Here is a 21,558-nt window from a genome sequence, read left to right on the forward strand (position 1 = left end):
AAATTGAATAATCGACAACTAAAACTTGAATTGTACTACTTCTTACTAGCTATTGCTTCAACTTAGAAGCTTCTTCTGTGTTCTACTATGGTGCTTTTAGTGTCTCCGCATACGGCAGCACGTGACATAGCTTTGCAGACCATAAATGTAACTGTTTCAGAAAGAAAAACGACCAATGTGACGATCTGGCTTTAAGTCGATTCGATAACAAATGACGAAAACGGACGTATTTCTCAGGTTTTTACTGCATATGAACCCTTTTCACATTCTTCCGTGCAACGCGGCTGCAAGTCCTCCTTTCATGCAAAATCTTAAGGTACTAGGTCATGTCCAAGCCAATAAAGCCGGCTAAAATGTGAAGAATCCACAACTAAAACTTGAATTGTACTACTTCTTACTGGCTATTGCTTCAACTTAGAAGCTTCTTCTGTGTTCTACTATGGTGCTTTTAGTGTCTCCGCATACCGCAGCACGCGACATAGCTTTGCAGACGATAAATGTAACCGATTCTGAGAGAAGAGCGGCCAATGTGACGATCTGGCTTTAAGTACATTCTATAACAAATGACGAAAACGGACGGATTTCTCAGGTTTTTACTACATATGAACACTTTTCACATTCTCCCGTGCAACGCAGCTGCTAGTCCACAATTCATGCAAAATCTTAAGGTTCCACCTCATGTCCAAGGCACCAAAGCCGGCTAAAAATCAATAATCGATAACCAAAACTTGAATTGTACTGCTTCTTATGGCTATTGCTTCAACTTAGAAGCTTCTTCTGTGTTCTACTGTGGTGCTTTTAGTGTCTCCACATACCGCAGCACGCAACATAGCTTTGCAGACGATAAATGTATCCGTCTCAGAGAGACAAGCAGCCAAAGTGACGATCTGGCTTTAAGTCAATTCGATAACAAATGACGAAAGCGGACGATTTTCTCAGGTTTTTACAACATATGAACACTTTTCACATTCTCCCGTACAACGCGGCTGCTAGTCCTCCTTTCATGTAAAATCTTAAGGTACGAGGTCATGTCCAAGCCAATAAGGCCGGCTAAAAAGTGAATAATCGACAACTAAAACTTGAATTGTACTACTTCTTACTGGCTATTGCTTCAACTTATGAGCTTCTTCTGTGTTCCACTATGGTGCTTTTAGTGTCTCCGCATACCGCAGCACGTGACATAGCTTTGCAGACGATAAATGTAACTGTTTCAGAAAGAAAAGCGGCCAATGTGACGATCTGGCTTTAAGTCGATTCGATAACAAATTACGAACACGGACGGATTTCTCAGATTTCTACTACATATGAACACTTTTCTCATTCTCCTGTGCACCGCGGCTGCTAGTTCTCCTTTCATGCAAAATCTTAAGGTCCTGGGTCATGTCCAAGCCACCAAAGACGGCTAAAATGTGAAGAATCCACAACTAAAACTTGAATTGTACTACATCTTACTGGCTATTGCTTCAACTTAGAAGCTTCTTCTGTGTTCTACTATGGTGCTTTTAGTGTCTCCGCATACCGCAGCACGCGACATAGCTTTGCAGACGATAAATGTAACCGTTTCAGAGAAAAGAGCGGCCAATGTGTCGATCTGGCTTTAAGTAGATTCGATAACAAATGACGAAAACGGACGGATTTCTCAGGTATTTACTACATATGAACACTTTTCACATTCTCCCGTGCAACGCAGCTGCTAGTCCTCAATTCATGCAAAATCTTAAGGTTCCACCTCATGTCCAAGGAACCAAAGCCGGCTAAAAATCAATAATCGATAACCAAAACTTGAATTGTACTGTTTCTTATGGCTATTGCTTCAACTTAGAAGCTTCTTCTGTGTTCTACTATGGTGCTTTTAGTGTCTCCGCATACTGCAGCACGCGACATAGCTTTGCAGACGATAAATATAACCGCCTTAGAGAGAAAAGCGGCCAATGTGACGATCTGGCTTTAATTCGATTCTATAACAAATGACGATAACGGACGGATTTCTCAGGTTTTTACTACATATGAACACTTATCACATTCTCCTGTGCAACGCGGCTGCTAGTCCTCCTTTCATGCAAAATCTTAAGGTACTAGGTCATGTCCAAGCCAATAAAGCCGGCTAAAAAGTGAATAATCGACAAGTAAAACTTGAATTGTACTACTTCTTACTGGTTATTGCTTCAACTTAGAAGCTTCTTCTGTGTTCTACTATGGTGCTTTTAGTGTCTCCGCATACCGAACCACGTGACATAGCTTTGCAGACGATAAATGTAACCGTTTCAGGGAGAAAAGCGGCCAATGTGACGGTCTATCTTTAAGTCGATTCGATAACAAATGACGGAAACGGACGGATTTCTCAGGTTTTTACTACATATGAACACTTTTCACATTCTCCCGTGCAACGCGTCTGCTAGTCCTCCTTTCATGCAAAATCTTAAGGTACTAGGTCATGTCCAAGCCAATAAAGCCGGCTAAAAATTGAATAATCGACAACTAAAACTTGAATTGTACTACTTCTTACTAGCTATTGCTTCAACTTAGAAGCTTCTTCTGTGTTCTACTATGGTGCTTTTAGTGTCTCCGCATACGGCAGCACGTGACATAGCTTTGCAGACGATAAATGTAACTGTTTCAGAAAGAAAAACGACCAATGTGACGATCTGGCTTTAAGTCGATTCGATAACAAATGACGAAAACGGACGTATTTCTCAGGTTTTTACTGCATATGAACCCTTTTCACATTCTTCCGTGCAACGCGGCTGCAAGTCCTCCTTTCATGCAAAATCTTAAGGTACTAGGTCATGTCCAAGCCAATAAAGCCGGCTAAAATGTGAAGAATCCACAACTAAAACTTGAATTGTACTACTTCTTACTGGCTATTGCTTCAACTTAGAAGCTTCTTCTGTGTTCTGCTATGGTGCTTTTAGTATCTCCGCATACCGCAGCACGTGACATAGCTTTGCAGACGATAAATGTAACTGTTTCAGAAAGAAAAGCGGCCAATGTGACGATCTGGCTTTAAGTCGATTCGATAACAAATTACGAACACGGACGAATTTCTCAGATTTCTAGTACATATGAACACTTTTCTCATTCTCCTGTGCACCGCGGCTGCTAGTTCTCCTTTCATGCAAAATCTTAAGGTCCTGGGTCATGTCCAAGCCACCAAAGACGGCTAAAATGTGAAGAATCCACAACTAAAACTTGAATTGTACTACATCTTACTGGCTATTGCTTCAACTTAGAAGCTTCTTCTGTGTTCTACTATGGTGCTTTTAGTGTCTCCGCATACCGCAGCACGCGACATAGCTTTGCAGACGATAAATGTAACCGTTTCAGAGAAAAGAGCGGCCAATGTGTCGATCTGGCTTTAAGTAGATTCGATAACAAATGACGAAAACGGACGGATTTCTCAGGTTTTTACTACATATGAACACTTTTCACATTCTCCCGTGCAACGCAGCTGCTAGTCCTCAATTCATGCAAAATCTTAAGGTTCCACCTCATGTCCAAGGCACCAAAGCCGGCCAAAAATCAGTAATCGATAACCAAAACTTGAATTGTACTGCTTCTTATGGCTATTGCTTCAACTTAGAAGCTTCTTCTGTGTTCTACTATGGTGCTTTTAGTGTCTCCGCATACCGAACCACGTGACATAGCTTTGCAGACGATAAATGTAACCGTTTCAGGGAGAAAAGCGGACAATGTGACAGTCTATCTTTAAGTCGATTCGATAACAAATGACGGAAACGGACGGATTTCTCAGGTTTTTACTACATATGAACACTTTTCACATTCTCCAGTGCAACGCGGCTGCTAGTCCTCCTTTCATGCAAAATCTTAAGGTCCTAGGTCATGTCCAAGCCACCAAAGCCGGCTAAAAATTGAATAATCCACAACTAAAACTTGAATTGTACTACTTCTTACTGGCTATTGCTGCAGCTTAGAAGTTTCTTCTGTGTTCTACTATGGTGCTTTTAGTGTCTCCGCATACCGCAGCACGCGACATAGCTTTGCAGACGATAAATGTAACCGTTTCAGAGAGAGGAGCGCCCAATGTGACGATCTGGCATTAAGTCGATTTGATAACAAATGACGAAAAGGGACAGATTTCTCAGGTTTTTACTTCTTATGAACACTTTTCACATTCTCCCGTGCAACGCGGCTGCTAGTCCTCCTTTCATGGAAAATCTTAAGGTCCTAGGTCATGTCCAAGCCACCAAAGCCGGCTAAAAAGTGAATAATCGACAAGTAAAACTTGAATTGTACTACATCTTGCTGGCTATTGTTTCAACTTACAAGTTTCTTCTGTGTTCTACTATGGTGCTTTTAGTGTCTCCGCATACCGCAGCACGCGACATAGCTTTGCAGACGATAAATGTAACCGATTCAGAGAGAAGAGCGGCCAATGTGACGGTCTGGCTTTAAGTCGATTCGATAACAAATGAAGAATACGGACGGATTTCTCAGGTTTTTACTACATATGAACCCTTTTCACATTCTCCCGTGCAACGCAGCTGCTAGTCCTCCTTTAATGCAAAATCTTAAGGTTCCACCTTATGTCCAAGGCACCAAAGCCGGCTAAAAATCAATGATCGATAACCAAAACTTGAATTGTTCTGCTTCTTACTTTCTATTGCTTCAAATTAGAGGCTTCTTCTGTGTTCTACTATGGTGCTTTTAGTGTCTCCGCATACCGCAGCACGCGTCATAGCTTTGCAGACGATAAATGTAACCGTCTCAGAGAGAAAAGCGGCCAATGTGACGATCTGGCTTTAAGTCGATACGATAACAAATGACGAAAACGGACGGATTTCTCAGGTTTTTACTACATATGAACACTTTTCACATTCTCCCGTGCAATACGGCTGCTAGTCCTCCTTTCATGCAAAATCTTAAGGTCCGAGGTCATGTCTAAGCCACCAAAGCCGGATAAAAAGTGAATAATCGACAATTAAAAATTGAATTGTACTACATCTTAATGGCTACTGCTTCAACTTAGAAGCTTCTTCTGTGTTCTACTATGGTGCTTTTAGTGTCTCCGCGTACGGCAGCACGTGACATAGCTTTGCAGACGATAAATGTAACCATTTCAGAGAGAGGAGCGGCCAATCTGACGATCTGGCTTTAAGTCGATTCGATAACAAATGACGAAAAGCTACGGATTTCTCAGGTTTTTACTTCTTATGAACACTTTTCACATTCTCCCGTGCAACACGGCTGCTAGTCCTCCTTTCATGCAAAATCTTAAGGTACTAGGTCATGTCCAAGCCTATAAAGCCGGCTAAAAAGTGAATAATCGACAACTAAAACTTGAATTGTACTACTTCTTACTGGCTATTGCTTCAACTTAGAAGCTTCTTCTGTGTTCTACTATGGTGCTTTTAGTGTCTCCGCATACCGCAGCACGCGACATAGCTTTGCAGACGATAAATGTAACTGTTTCACAAAGAAAAGCGGCCAATGTGACGATCTGGCTTTAAGTCGATTCGATAACAAATGACGAAAACGGACGGATTTCTCAGGTTTTTACTACATATGAACACTTTTCACATTCTCCCGTGCAACGCGGCTGCACGTCCTCCTTTCATGCAAAATCTTAAGGTCCTAGGTCATGTCTATGACACCAAAGCCGGCTGAAAAGTGAATAATCGACAACTAAAACATGAATTGTACTACTTCTTACAGGCTATTACTTCAAATTACAAGCTTCTTCTGTGTTCTCCTATGGTGCTTTTAGTGTCTCCGCATACCGCAGCACGCGACATAGCTTTGCAGACGATAAAAGTAACCGTTTCATAGAGAAGAGCGGACAATCTGACGTACTGGCTTTAAGTCGATTCGATAACAAATGACGAAAACGGACGGAATTCTCAGGTTTTTGGTACATATGAACACTTTACACATTCTCCCGTGCAACGCGGCTGCTAGTCCTCCTTTCATGCAAAATCTTAAGGTACTAGGTCATGTCCAAGCCAATAAAGCCGGCTAAAAAGTGAATAATCGACAACTAAAACTTGAATTGTACTACTTCTTACTGGTTATCGCTTCAACTTAGAAGCTTCTTCTGTGTTCTACTATGGTGCTTTTAGTGTCTCCGCATACCGCAGCACGTGACATAGCTTTGCAGACGATAAATGTAACCATTTCAGGGAGAAAAGCGGCCAATGTGACGGTCTGGCTTTAAGTCGATTCCATAACAAATGACGGAAACGGACGGATTTCTCAGGTTTTTACTACATATGAACACTTTTCACATTCTCCCGTGCAACGCGGCTGCTAGTCCTCCTTTCATGCAAAATCTTAAGGTACTAGGTCATGTCCAAGCCAATAAAGCCGGCTAAAAAGTGAATAATCGACAACTAAATCTTGAATTGTACTACTTCCTACTGGCTATTGCTTCAACGTAGAAGCTTCTTCTGTGTTCTACTATGGTGCTTTTAGTGTCTCCGCATACCTCAGCACGCGACATAGCTTTGCAGACGATAAATGTAACTGTTTCAGAAAGAAAAGCGGCCAATGTGACGATCTGGCTTTAAGTCGATTCGATAACAAATGACGAAAACGGACGGATTTCTCAGGTTTTTACTACATATGAACACTTTTCACATTCTCCCGTGCAACGCGGCTGCAAGTCCTCCTTTCATGCAAAATCTTAAGGTCCTAGGTCATGTCTAAGCCACCAAAGCCGCCTGAAAAGTGAATAATCGACAACTAAAACTTGAATTGTACTACTTCTTACTGGCTATTACTTCAATTTAGAAGCTTCTTCTGTGTTCTCCAATTGCGCTTTTAGGCTCTCCGCATACCGCAGCACGCGACATAGCTTTGCAGACGATAAAAGAAACCGTTTCATAGAGAAGAGCGGCAAATCTGACGAACTGGCTTTAAAACGATTCGATAACAAATGACGAAAACGGACGGTTTTCTCAGGTTTTTACTTCTTATGAACACTTTTCACATTCTCCCGTACAACGCGGCTGCTAGTCCTCCTTTCATGCAAAATCTTAAGGGTCCACCTTATGTCCAAGGCACCATGCCGGCTAAAATTCAATGATCGATAACCAAAACTTGAATTGTACTACTTCTTACTGGCTATTGTTCAACTTAGAGGCTTCTTCTGTGTTCTACTATGGTGCTTTTAGTGTCTTCGCATACCGCAGCACGTGACATAGCTTTGCAGATGATAAATGTAACCGTTTCAGGGAGAAAAGCGGCCAATGTGACGATCTGGCTTTAAGTCGATTCGATAACAAATGACGGAAACGGACGCATTTCTCGGGTTTTTACTACATATGAACACTTTTCACGTTCTCCCGTGCTACGCGGCTGCTAGTCCTCCTTTCATGCAAAATCTTAAGTTCCTAGGTCATGTCTAAGCCACCAAAGCCGGATAAAAAGTGAATAATCGACAACTAAAACTTGAATTGTACTACTTCTTAATGGCTACTGCTTCAACTTAGAAGCTTCTTCTGTGTTCTACTATGGTGCTTTTAGTGTCTCCGCGTACGGCAGCACGTGACATAGCTTTGCAGACGATAAATGTAACCATTTCAGAGAGAGGAGCGGCCAATGTGACGATCTGGCTTTAAGTCGATTCGATAACAAATGACGAAAAGCTACGGATTTCTCAGGTTTTTACTTCTTATGAACACTTTTCACATTCTCCCGTGCAACACGGCTGCTAGTCCTCCTTTCATGCAAAATCTTAAGGTACTAGGTCTTGTCCAAGCCTATAAAGTCGGCTAAAAAGTGAATAATCGACAATTAAAACTTGAATTGTACTACTTCTTACTGGCTATTGCTTCAACTTAGAAGCTTCTTCTGTGTTCTACTAGGTGCTTTTAGTGTCTCCGCCTACCGCAGCATGCGACATAGCTTTGCAGACGATAAATGTAACTGTTTCAGAAAGAAAAGCGGCCAATGTCACGATCTGGCTTTAAGTCGATTCGATAACAAATGACGAAAACGGACGGATTTCTCAGGTTTTTACTACATATGAACACTTTTCACATTCTCCCGTGCAACGCGGCTGCACGTCCTCCTTTCATGCAAAATCTTAAGGTCCTAGGTCATGTCTATGCCACCAAAGCCGGGTGAAAAGTGAATAATCGACAACTAAAACATGAATTGTACTACTTCTTACTGGTTATCGCTTCAACTTAGAAGCTTCTTCTGTGTTCTACTATGGTGCTTTTAGTGTCTCCGCATACCGCAGCACGTGACATAGCTTTGCAGACGATAAAAGTAACCGTTTCATAGAGAAGAGCGGACAATCTGACGAACTGGCTTTAAATCGATTCGATAACAAATGACGAAAACGGACGGAATTCTCAGGTTTTTAGTACATATGAACACTTTACACATTCTCCCGCGCAACGCGGCTGCTAGTCCTCCTTTCATGCAAAATCTTAAGGTACTAGGTCATGTACAAGCCAATAAAGCCGGCTAAAAAGTGAATAATCGACAACTAAATCTTGAATTGTACTTCTTCCTACTGGCTATTGTTTCAACTTAGAAGCTTCTTCTGTGTTCTACTATGGTGCTTTTATTGTCTCCGCATACCTCAGCACGCGACATAGCTTTGCAGACGATAAATGTAACTGTTTCAGAAAGAAAAGCGGCCAATGTGACGATCTGGCTTTAAGTCTATTCGATAACAAATGACGAAAACGGACGGATTTCTCAGGTTTTTACTACATATGAACACTTTTCACATTCTCCCGTGCAACGCGGCTGCACGTCCTCCTTTCATGCAAAATCTTAAGGTCCTAGGTCATGTCTATGCCACCAAAGCCGGCTGAAAAGTGAATAATCGACAACTAAAACATGAATTGTACTACTTCTTACTGGCTATTACTTCAAATTACAAGCTTCTTCTGTGTTCTCCTATGGTGCTTTTAGTGTCTCCGCATACCGCAGCACGCGACATAGCTTTGCAGACGATAAAAGTAACCGTTTCATAGAGAAGAGCGGACAATCTGACGAACTGGCTTTAAGTCGATTCGATAACAAATGACGAAAACGGACGGAATTCTCAGGTTTTTGGTACATATGAACACTTTACACATTCTCCCGTGCAACTCGGCTGCTAGTCCTCCTCTCATGCAAAATCTTAAGGTACTAGGTCATGTCCAAGCCAATAAAGCCGGCTAAAAAGTGAATAATCGACAACTAAAACTTGAATTGTACTACTTCTTACTGGTTATCGCTTCAACTTAGAAGCTTCTTCTGTGTTCTACTATGGTGCTTTTAGTGTCTCCGCATACCGCAGCACGTGACATAGCTTTGCAGACGATAAATGTAACCATTTCAGGGAGAAAAGCGGCCAATGTGACGGTCTGGCTTTAAGTCGATTCCATAACAAATGACGGAAACGGACGGATTTCTCAGGTTTTTACTACATATGAACACTTATCACATTCTCCCGTGCAACGCGGCTGCTAGTCCTCCTTTCATGCAAAATCTTAAGGTACTAGGTCATGTCCAAGCCAATAAAGCCGGCTAAAAAGTGAATAATCGACAACTAAATCTTGAATTGTACTACTTCCTACTGGCTATTGCTTCAACTTAGAAGCTTCTTCTGTGTTCTACTATGGTGCTTTTAGTGTCTCCGCATACCTCAGCACGCGACATAGCTTTGCAGACGATAAATGTAACTGTTTCAGTAAGAAAAGCGACCAATGTGACGATCTGGCTTTAAGTCGATTCGATAACAAATGACGAAAACGGACGGATTTCTCAGGTTTTGACTACATATGAACACTTTTCACATTCTCCTGTGCAACGCGGCTGCTAGTCCTCCTTTCATGCAAAATCTTAAGGTACTAAGTCATGTCCAAGAAAATAAAGCCGGGTAAAAAGTGAATAATCGACAACTAAAACTTGAATTGTACTACTTGTTACTGGTTATTCCTTCAACTTAGAAGCTTCTTCTGTGTTCTACTATGGTGCTTTTAGTGTCTTCGCATACCGCAGCACGTGACATAGCTTTGCAGATGATAAATGTAACCGTTTCAGGGAGAAAAGCGGCCAATGTGACGATCTGGCTTTAAGTCGATTCGATAACAAATGACGGAAACGGACGGATTTCTCAGGTTTTTACTACATATGAACACTTTTACCGTTCTACCGTGCTACGCGGCTGCTAGTCCTCCTTTCATGCAAAATCTTAAGGTCCTAGGTCATGTCTAAGCCACCAAAGCCGGATAAAAAGTGAATAATCGACAACTAAAACTTGAATTGTACTACTTCTTAATGGCTACTGCTTCAACTTAGAAGCTTCTTCTGTGTTCTACTATGGTGCTTTTAGTGTCTCCGCGTACGGCAGCACGTGACATAGCTTTGCAGACGATAAATGTAACCATTTCAGAGAGAGGAGCGGCCAATGTGACGATCTGGCTTTAAGTCGATTCGATTACAAATGACGAAATGCTACGGATTTCTCAGGTTTTTACTTCTTATGAACACTTTTCACATTCTCCCGTGCAACACGGCTGCTAGTCCTCCTTTCATGCAAAATCTTAAGGTACTAGGTCATGTCCAAGCCTATAAAGCCGGCTAAAAAGTGAATAATCGACAACTAAAACTTGAATTGTACTACTTCTTACTGGCTATTGCTTCAACTTAGAAGCTTCTTCTGTGTTCTACTATGGTGTTTTTAGTGTCTCCGCATACCGCAGCACGCGACATAGCTTTGCAGACGATAAATGTAACTGTTTCAGAAAGAAAAGCGGCCAATGTGACGATCTGGCTTTAAGTCGATTCGATAACAAATGACGAAAACGGACGGATTTCTCAGGTTTTTAGTACATATGAACACTTTTCACATTCTCCCGTGCAACGCGGCTGCACGTCCTCCTTTCATGCAAAATCTTAAGGTCCTAGGTCATGTCTATGCCACCAAAGCCGGCTGAAAAGTGAATAATCGACAACTAAAACATGAATTGTACTACATCTTACTGGCTATTACTTCAACTTACAAGCTTCTTCTGTGTTCTCCTATGGTGCTTTTAGTGTCTCCGCATACCGCAGCACGTGACATAGCTTTGCAGACGATAAATGTAACCATTTCAGGGAGAAAAGCGGCCAATGTGACGGTCTGGCTTTAAGTCGATTCCATAACAAATGACGGAAACGGACGGATTTCTCAGGTTTTTACTACATATGAACACTTTTCACATTCTCCCGTGCAACGCGGCTGCTAGTCCTCCTTTCATGCAAAATCTTAAGGTACTAGGTCATGTCCAAGCCAATAAAGCCGGCTAAAAAGTGAATAATCGACAACTAAATCTTGAATTGTACTACTTCCTACTGGCTATTGCTCCAACGTAGAAGCTTCTTCTGTGTTCTACTATGGTGCTTTTAGTGCCTCCGCATACCTCAGCACGCGACATAGCTTTGCAGACGATAAATGTAACTGTTTCAGAAAGAAAAGCGGCCAATGTGACGATCTGGCTTTAAGTCAATTCGATAACAAATGACGAAAACGGACGGATTTCTCAGGTTTTTACTACATATGAACACTTTTCACATTCTCCCGTGCAACGCGGCTGCAAGTCCTCCTTTCATGCAAAATCTTAAGGTCCTAGGTCATGTCTAAGCCACCAAAGCCGCCTGAAAAGTGAATATTCGACAACTAAAACTTGAGTTGTACTACTTCGTACTGGCTATTACTTCAATTTAGAAGCTTCTTCTGTGTTCTCCAATTGCGCTTTTAGGCTCTCCGCATACCGCAGCACGCGACATAGCTTTGCAGACGATAAAAGAAACGGTTTCATAGAGAAGAGCGGCCAATCTGACGAACTGGCTTTAAAACGATTCGATAACAAATGACGAAAACGGACGGTTTTCTCAGGTTTTTACTTCTTATGAACACTTTTCACATTCTCCCGTGCAACGCGGCTGCTAGTCCTCCTTTCATGCAAAATCTTAAGGGTCCACCTTATGTCCAAGGCACCATGCCGGCTAAAATTCAATGATCGATAACCAAAACTTGAATTGTACTACTTCTTACTGGCTATTACTTCAACTTAGAAGCTTCTTCTGTGTTCTACTGTGGTGCTTTTAGTGTCTTCGCATACCGCAGCACGTGACATAGCTTTGCAGATGATAAATGTAACCGTTTCAGGGAGAAAAGCGGCCAATGTGACGATCTGGCTTTAAGTCGATTCGATAACAAATGACGGAAACGGACGGATTTCTCAGGTTTTTACTACATATGAACACTTTTCACGTTCTCCCGTGCTACGCGGCTGCTAGTCCTCCTTTCATGCAAAATCTTAAGTTCCTAGGTCATGTCTAAGCCACCAAAGCCGGATAAAAAGTGAATAATCGACAACTAAAACTTGAATTGTACTACTTCTCAATGGCTACTGCTTCAACTTAGAAGCTTCTTCTGTGTTCTACTATGGAGCTTTTAGTGTCTCCGCGTACGGCAGCACGTGACATAGCTTTGCAGACGATAAGTGTAACCATTTCAGAGAGAGGAGCGGCCAATGTGACGATCTGGCTTTAAGTCGATTCGATAACAAATGACGAAAAGCTACGGATTTTAGGTTTTTACTTCTTATGAACACTTTTCACATTCTCCCGTGCAACACGGCTGCTAGTCCTCCTTTCATGCAAAATCTTAAGGTACTAGGTCATGTCCAAGCCTATAAAGCCGGCAAAAAAGTGAATAATCGACAACTAAAACTTGAATTGTACTACTTTTTACTGGTTATCGCTTCAACTTAGAAGCTTCTTCTGTGTTCTACTATGGTGCTTTTAGTGTCTTCGCATACCGCAGCACGCGACATAGCTTTGCAGATGATAAATGTAACTGTTTCAGAAAGAAAAGCGGCCAATGTCACGATCTGGCTTTAAGTCGATTCGATAACAAATGACGAAAACGGACGGATTTCTCAGGTTTTTACTACATATGAACACTTTTCACATTCTCCCGTGCAACGCGGCTGCACGTCCTCCTTTCATGCAAAATCTTAAGGTCCTAGGTCATGTCTATGCCACCAAAGCCGGGTGAAAAGTGAATAATCGACAACTAAAACATGAATTGTACTACTTCTTACTGGCTATTACTTCAAATTACAAGCTTCTTCTGTGTTCTCCTATGGTGCTTTTAGTGTCTCCGCATACCGCAGCACGCGACATAGCTTTGCAGACGATAAAAGTAACCGTTTCATAGAGAAGAGCGGACAATCTGACGAACTGGCTTTAAGTCGATTCGATAACAAATGACGAAAACGGACGGAATTCTCAGGTTTTTGGTACATATGAACACTTTACACATTCTCCCGTGCAACTCGGCTGCTAGTCCTCCTTTCATGCAAAATCTTAAGGTACTAGGTCATGTCCAAGCCAATAAAGCCGGCAAAAAAGTGAATAATCGACAACTAAAACTTGAATTATACTACTTCTTACTGGTTATCGCTTCAACTTAGAAGCTTCTTCTGTGTTCTACTATGGTGCTTTTAGTGTCTCCGCATACCGCAGCACGTGACATAGCTTTGCAGACGATAAATGTAACCATTTCAGGGAGAAAAGCGGCCAATGTGACGGTCTGGCTTTAAGTCGATTCCATAACAAATGACGGAAACGGACGGATTTCTCAGGTTTTTACTACATATGAACACTTTTCACATTCTCCCGTGCAACGCGGCTGCTAGTCCTCCTTTCATGCAAAATCTTAAGGTACTAGGTCATGTCCAAGCCAATAAAGCCGGCTAAAAAGTGAATAATCGACAACTAAATCTTGAATTGTACTACTTCCTACTGGCTATTGCTTCAACTTAGAAGCTTCTTCTGTGTTCTACTATGGTGCTTTTAGTGTCTCCGCATACCTCAGCACGCGACATAGCTTTGCAGACGATAAATTTAACTGTTTCAGAAAGAAAAGCGGCCAATGTGACGATCTGGCATTAAGTCGATTCGATAACAAATGACGAAAACGGACGGATTTCTCAGGTTTTTACTACATATGAACACTTTTCACATTCTCCCGTGCAACGCGGCTGCTAGTCCTCCTTTCATGCAAAATCTTAAGGTACTAAGTCATGTCCAAGCCAATAAAGCCGGGTAAAAAGTGAATAATCGACAACTAAAACTTGAATTGTACTACTTGTTACTGGTTATTCCTTCAACTTAGAAGCTTCTTCTGTGTTCTACTATGGTGCTTTTAGTGTCTTCGCATACCGCAGCACGTGACATAGCTTTGCAGATGATAAATGTAACCGTTTCAGGGAGAAAAGCGGCCAATGTGACGATCTGGCTTTAAGTCGATTCGATAACAAATGACGGAAACGGACGGATTTCTCAGGTTTTTACTACATATGAACACTTTTCACGTTCTCCCGTGCTACGCGGCTGCTAGTCCTCCTTTCATGCAAAATCTTAAGGTCCTAGGTCATGTCTAAGCCACCAAAGCCGGATAAAAAGTGAATAATCGACAACTAAAACTTGAATTGTACTACTTCTTAATGGCTACTGCTTCAACTTAGAAGCTTCTTCTGTGTTCTACTATGGTGCTTTTAGTGTCTCCGCGTACGGCAGCACGTGACATAGCTTTGCAGACGATAAATGTAACCATTTCAGAGAGAGGAGCGGCCAATGTGACGATCTGGCTTTAAGTCGATTCGATAACAAATGACGAAAAGCTACGGATTTCTCAGGTTTTTACTTCTTATGAACACTTTTCACATTCTCCCGTGCAACACGGCTGCTAGTCCTCCTTTCATGCAAAATCTTAAGGTACTAGGTCATGTCCAAGCCTATAAAGCCGGCTAAAAAGTGAATAATCGACAACTAAAACTTGAATTGTACTACTTCTTACTGGCTATTGCTTCAACTTAGAAGCTTCTTCTGTGTTCTACTATGGTGTTTTTAGTGTCTCCGCATACCGCAGCACGCGACATAGCTTTGCAGACGATAAATGTAACTGTTTCACAAAGAAAAGCGGCCAATGTGACGATCTGGCTTTAAGTCGATTCGATAACAAATGACGAAAACGGACGGATTTCTCAGGTTTTTAGTACATATGAACACTTTTCACATTCTCCCGTGCAACGCGGCTGCACGTCCTCCTTTCATGCAAAATCTTAAGGTCCTAGGTCATGTCTATGCCACCAAAGCCGGCTGAAAAGTGAATAATCGACAACTAAAACATGAATTGTACTACATCTTACTGGCTATTACTTCAACTTACAAGCTTCTTCTGTGTTCTCCTATGGTGATTTTAGTGTCTCCGCATACCGCAGCACGTGACATAGCTTTGCAGATGATAAATGTAACCGTTTCAGGGAGAAAAGCGGCCAATGTGACGATCTGGCTTTAAGTCGATTCGATAACAAATGACGGAAACGGACGGATTTCTCAGGTTTTTACTACATATGAACACTTTTCACGTTCTCCCGTGCTACGCGGCTGCTAGTCCTCCTTTCATGCAAAATCTTAAGGTCCTAGGTCATGTCTAAGCCACCAAAGCCGGATAAAAAGTGAATAATCGACAACTAAAACTTGAATTGTACTACTTCTTAATGGCTACTGCTTCAACTTAGAAGCTTCTTCTGTGTTCTACTATGGTGCTTTTAGTGTCTCCGCGTACGGCAGCACGTGACATAGCTTTGCAGACGATAAATGTAACCATTTCAGAGAGAGGAGCGGCCAATGTGACGATCTGGCTTTAAGTCGATTCGATAACAAATGACGAAAAGCTACGGATTTCTCAGGTTTTTACTTCTTATGAACACTTTTCACATTCTCCCGTGCAACACGGCTGCTAGTCCTCCTTTCATGCAAAATCTTAAGGTACTAGGTCATGTCCAAGCCTATAAAGCCGGCTAAAAAGTGAATAATCGACAACTAAAACTTGAATTGTACTACTTCTTACTGGCTATTGCTTCAACTTAGAAGCTTCTTCTGTGTTCTACTATGGTCTTTTTAGTGTCTCCGCATACCGCAGCACGCGACATAGCTTTGCAGACGATAAATGTAACTGTTTCACAAAGAAAAGCGGCCAATGTGACGATCTGGCTTTAAGTCGATTCGATAACAAATGACGAAAACGGACGGATTTCTCAGGTTTTTACTACATATGAACACTTTTCACATTCTCCCGTGCAACGCGGCTGCTAGTCCTCCTTTCATGCAAAATCTTAAGGTACTAGTTCATGTCCAAGCCAATAAAGCCGGCTAAAAAGTGAATAATCGACAACTAAAACTTGAATTGTACTACTTCTTACTGGTTATCGCTTCAACTTAGAAGCTTCTTTTGTGTTCTACTATGGTGCTTTTAGTGTCTCCGCATACCGCAGCACGTGACATAGCTTTGCAGACGCTAAAAGTAACCGTTTCATAGAGAAGAGCGGACAATCTGACGAACTGGCTTTAAATCGATTCGATAACAATTGACGAAAACGGACGGAATTCTCAGGTTTTTAGTACATATGAACACTTTACACATTCTCCCGTGCAACGCGGCTGCTAGTCCTCCTTTCATGCAAAATCTTAAGGTACTAGGTCATGTCCAAGCCAATAAAGCCGGCTAAAAAGTGAATAATCGACAAGTAAAACTTGAATTGTACTACTTCTTACTGGTTATTGCTTCAACTTAGAAGCTTCTTCTGTGTTCTACTATGGTGCTTTTAGTGTCTCCGCATACCGCAGCACGTGACATAGCTTTGCAGACGATAAATTTAACCATTTCAGGGAGAAAAGCGGCCAATGTGACGGTCTGGCTTTAAGTCGATTCCATAACAAATGACGGACACGGACGGATTTCTCAGGTTTTTACTACATATGAACACTTTTCACATTCTCCCGTGCAACGCGGCTGCTAGTCCTCCTTTCATGCAAAATCTTAAGGTACTAGGTCATGTCCAAGCCTATAAAGCCGGCTAAAAAGTGAATAATCGACAACTAAAACTTGAATTGTACTACTTCTTACTGGCTATTACTTCAAATTACAAGCTTCTTCTGTGTTCTACTATGGTGTTTTTAGTGTCTCCGCATACCGCAGGACGCGACATAGCTTTGCAGACGATAAATGTAACTGTTTCACAAAGAAAAGCGGCCAATGTGACGATCTGGCTTTAAGTCGATTCGATAACAAATGACGAAAACGGACGGATTTCTCAGGTTTTTAGTACATATGAACACTTTTCACATTCTCCCGTGCAACGCGGCTGCACGTCCTCCTTTCATGCAAAATCTTAAGGTCCTAGGTCATGTCTATGCCACCAAAGCCGGCTGAAAAGTGAATAATCGACAACTAAAACATGAATTGTACTACATCTTACTGGCTATTACTTCAACTTACAAGCTTCTTCTGTGTTCTCCTATGGTGCTTTTAGTGTCTCCGCATACCGCAGCACGTGACATAGCTTTGCAGACGATAAATTTAACCATTTCAGGGAGAAAAGCGGCCAATGTGACGGTCTGGCTTTAAGTCGATTCCATAACAAATGACGGACACGGACGGATTTCTCAGGTTTTTACTACATATGAACACTTTTCACATTCTCCCGTGCAACGCGGCTGCTAGTCCTCGTTTCATGCAAAATCTTAAGGTACTAGGTCATGTACAAGCCAATAAAGCCGGCTAAAAAGTGAATAATCGACAACTAAATCTTGAATTGTACTTCTTCCTACTGGCTATTGTTTCAACTTAGAAGCTTCTTCTGTGTTCTACTATGGTGCTTTTAGTGTCTCCGCATACCTCAGCACGCGACATAGCTTTGCAGATGATAAATGTAACTGTTTCAGAAAGAAAAGCGGCCAATGTGACGATCTGGCTTTAAGTCGATTCGATAACAAATGACGAAAACGGACGGATTTCTCAGGTTTTTACTACATATGAACACTTTTCACATTCTCCCGTGCAACGCGGCTGCTAGTCCTCCTTTCATGCAAAATCTTAAGGTACTAGGTCATGTCCAAGCCAATAAAGCCGGCTAAAAAGTGAATAATCGACAACTAAAACTTGAATTGTACTACTTCTTACTGGTTATCGCTTCAACTTAGAAGCTTCTTCTGTGTTCTACTATGGTGCTTTTAGTGTCTCCGCATACCGCAGCACGTGACATAGCTTTGCAGACGATAAAAGTAACCGTTTCATAGAGAAGAGCGGACAATCTGACGAACTGGCTTTAAATCGATTCGATAACAATTGACGAAAACGGACGGAATTCTCAGGTTTTTAGTACATATGAACACTTTACACATTCTCCCGTGCAACGCGGCTGCTAGTCCTCCTTTCATGCAAAATCTTAAGGTACTAGGTCATGTCCAAGCCAATAAAGCCGGCTAAAAAGTGAATAATCGACAAGTAAAACTTGAATTGTACTACTTCTTACTGGTTATTGCTTCAACTTAGAAGCTTCTTCTGTGTTCTACTATGGTGCTTTTAGTGTCTCCGCATACCGCAGCACGTGACATAGCTTTGCAGACGATAAATTTAACCATTTCAGGGAGAAAAGCGGCCAATGTGACGGTCTGGCTTTAAGTCGATTCCATAACAAATGACGGACACGGACGGATTTCTCAGGTTTTTACTACATATGAACACTTTTCACATTCTCCCGTGCAACGCGGCTGCTAGTCCTCCTTTCATGCAAAATCTTAAGGTCCTAGGTCATGTCCAAGCCAATAAAGCCGGCTAAAAAGTGAATAATCGACAACTAAATCTTGAATTGTACTACTTCCTACTGGCTATTGCTTCAACTTTGAAGCTTCTTCTGTGTTCTACTATGGTGCTTTTAGTGTCTCCGCATACCTCAGCACGCGACATAGCTTTGCACACGATAAATGTAACTGTTTCAGAAAGAAAAGCGGCCAATGTGACGATCTGGCTTTAAGTCGATTCGATAACAAATGACGAAAACGGACGGATTTCTCAGGTTTTTACTACATATGAACACTTTTCACATTCTCCCGTGCAACGCGGCTGCAAGTCCTCCTTTCATGCAAAATCTTAAGGTCCTAGGTCATGTCTAAGCCACCAAAGCCGCCTGAAAAGTGAATAATCGACAACTAAAACTTGAATTGTACTACTTCTTACTGGCTATTACTTCAATTTAGAAGCTTCTTCTGTGTTCTCCTATTGCGCTTTTAGGCTCTCCGCATACCGCAGCACGCGACATAGCTTTGCAGACGATAAAAGAAACCGTTTCATAGAGAAGAGCGGCCAATCTGACGAACTGGCTTTAAAACGATTCGATAACAAATGACGAGAACGGACGGTTTTCTCAGGTTTTTACTTCTTATGAACACTTTTCACATTCTCCCGTGCAACGCGGCTGCTAGGCCTCCTTTCATGCAAAATCTTAAGGGTCCACCTTATGTCCAAGGCACCAAAGCCGGCTAAAATTCAATGATCGATAACCAAAACTTGAATTGTACTACTTCTTACTGGCTATTACTTCAACTTAGAGGCTTCTTCTGTGTTCTACTATGGTGCTTTTAGTGTCTCCGCATACCGCAGCAGGCGACATAGCTTTGCAGACGATAAATGTAACCGTCTCAGAGAGAAAAGCGGCCAATGTGACGATCTGGCTTTAAGTAGATTCGATAACAAATGACGAAAACGGACGGATTTCTCAGGTTTTAATACATATGAACACTTTTCACATTCTCCCGTGCAACGCGGCTGCTAGTCCTCCTTTCATGCATAATCTTAATGTCCTAGGTCATGTCCAAGCCACCAAAGCCAGCTAAAAAGTGATTAATGGACAACTAAAACTTGAATTGTACTACTTCTTACTGGCTATTACTTCAACTTAGAGGCTTCTTCTGTGTTCTACTATGGTGCTTTTAGTGTCTCCGCATACCGCAGCAGGCGACATAGCTTTGCAGACGAAAAATGTAACCGTCTCAGAGAAAAAAGCGGCCAATGTGACGATCTGGCTTTAAGTCGATTCGATAACAAATGACGAAAACGGACGGATTTCTCAGGTTTTTACTACATACGAACACTTTTCTCATTCTCCCGTGCACCGCGGCTGCCAGTCCTCCTTTCATGCAAAATCTTAAGGTCCTAGGTCATGTCCAAGCCAACAAAGCCGGCTAAAAAGTGAATAATCGACGCCTAAAAATTGAATTGTACTACATCTTACTGGCTATTACTTCAACTTAGAGGCTTCTTCTGTGTTCTACTATGGTGCTTTTAGTGTATCCGCATACCGCAGCACGCGTCATAGCTTTGCAGACGATAAATGTAACCGTCTCAGAGAGAAAAGCGTCCAATGTGACGATCTATCTTTAAGTCGATACGATAACAAATGACGAAAACGGACGGATTTCTCAGGTTTTTACTACATATGAACACTTTTCACATTCTCCCGTGCAACACGGCTGCTAGTCCTCCTTTCATGCAAAATCTTAAGGTCATAGGTCATGTCTAAGCCACCAAAGCCGGCTGAAACGTGAATAATCGACAACTAAAACTTGAATTGTACTACTTCTTACTGGCTATTACTTCAATTTAGAAGCTTCTTCTGTGTTCTCCTATTGTGCTTTCAGGCTCTCCGCATACCGCAGCACGCGACATAGCTTTGCAGACGATAAAAGAAACCGTTTCATAGAGAAGAGCGGCCAATCTGACGAACTGGTTTTAAGTCGATTCGATAACAAATGACGAAAACGGACGGATTTCTCAGGTTTTTAGTACATATGAACACTTTTCACATTCTCCCGTGCAACGCGGCTGCTAGTCCTCCTTTCATGCAAAATCTTAAGGTCCTAGGTCATGTCTAAGCCACCAAAGCCGGCTAAAAAGTGAATAATCGACAACTAAAACTTGAATTGTACTACTTCTTACTGGTTATCGCTTCAACTTAGAAGCTTCTTCTGTGTTCTACTATGGTGCTTTTAGTGTCTCCGCGTACGGCAGCACGTGACATAGCTTTGCAGACGATAAATGTAACCATTTCAGAGAGAGGAGCGGCCAATGTGACGATCTGGCTTTAAGTCGATTCGATAACAAATGACGAAAAGCTACGGATTTCTCAGGTTTTTACTTCTTATGAACACTTTTCATATTCTCCCGTGCAACACGGCTGCTAGTCCTCCTTTCATGCAAAATCTTAAGGTACTAGGTCATGTCCAAGCCAATAAAGCCGGCTAAAAAGTGAATAATCGACAACTAAATCTTGAATTGTACTACTTCCTACTGGCTATTGCTTCAACTTAGAAGCTTCTTCTGTGTTCTACTATGGTGCTTTTAGTGTCTCCGCATACCTCAGCACGCGACATAGCTTTGCAGACGATAAATGTAACTGTTTCAGAAAGAAAAGCGGCTAATGTGACGATCTGGCTTTAAGTCGATTCGATAACAAATGACGAAAACGGACGGATTTCTCAGGTTTTTACTACATATGAACACTTTTCACATACTCCCGTGCAACGCGGCTGCACGTCCTCCCTTCATGCAAAATCTTAAGGTCCTAGGTCATGTCTATGCCACCAAAGCCGGCTGAAAAGTGAATAATCGACAACTAAAACATGAATTGTACTACTTCTTACTGGCTATTACTTCAACTTACAAGCTTCTTCTGTGTTCTCCTATGGTGCTTTTAGTGT

Source organism: Schistocerca gregaria, unplaced genomic scaffold (genome assembly GCF_023897955.1).
Source record: "Schistocerca gregaria isolate iqSchGreg1 unplaced genomic scaffold, iqSchGreg1.2 ptg000405l, whole genome shotgun sequence".
Classification (NCBI taxonomy): Eukaryota; Metazoa; Arthropoda; class Insecta; order Orthoptera; family Acrididae; genus Schistocerca; species Schistocerca gregaria.